The sequence below is a fragment of the Lipotes vexillifer genome, unplaced genomic scaffold (genome assembly GCF_000442215.2).
Source record: "Lipotes vexillifer unplaced genomic scaffold, Lipotes_vexillifer_v1.1 scaffold274, whole genome shotgun sequence".
NCBI classification, from domain to species: Eukaryota; Metazoa; Chordata; class Mammalia; order Artiodactyla; family Lipotidae; genus Lipotes; species Lipotes vexillifer.
This window is the reverse complement of record NW_006777033.1, coordinates 332,046-332,487: the sequence shown is the minus strand read 5'-3', so window position 1 is coordinate 332,487 and position 442 is coordinate 332,046.

The following is a 442-nucleotide window of genomic DNA, read 5'->3' as shown; positions in this document are numbered from 1 at the left end:
AAAAAAAAAAAAAAAAAAAAAAAATGAGTATGAACCAAGGTGGGGCAAACAGGTGGGCTCACTGCTATGATCATGCCCTCCTGGCTGGGGGCCATTGCCGCAGCTGCCACCACTGCTATAAACTGAACATTGCCAATGACTCTGCTACCACTGAACCGTGGGGGTCACCACTGTTGTCACCATCACTAGGGGAGCCGCCTACTCTGGGAATAGGATCAATCAGAATGAAAAATTAGGATTTCCAGGAGATTCTAATGAATCAGGACTTCCAAAGTGTGGCCTATAAATTTGTATTTTAAAATAAACTCTCCAAGGAACCTCTCTGGCAGCCCAGTGGTTAAGACTCGGTGCTTCCACTGCAGGGGGCTCAGGTTCAATCCCTGGTTGGGGAACTAGGATCCCACATGCCAGGTGGTGAAGGAAGGAAGGAAGGAAGGAAGGA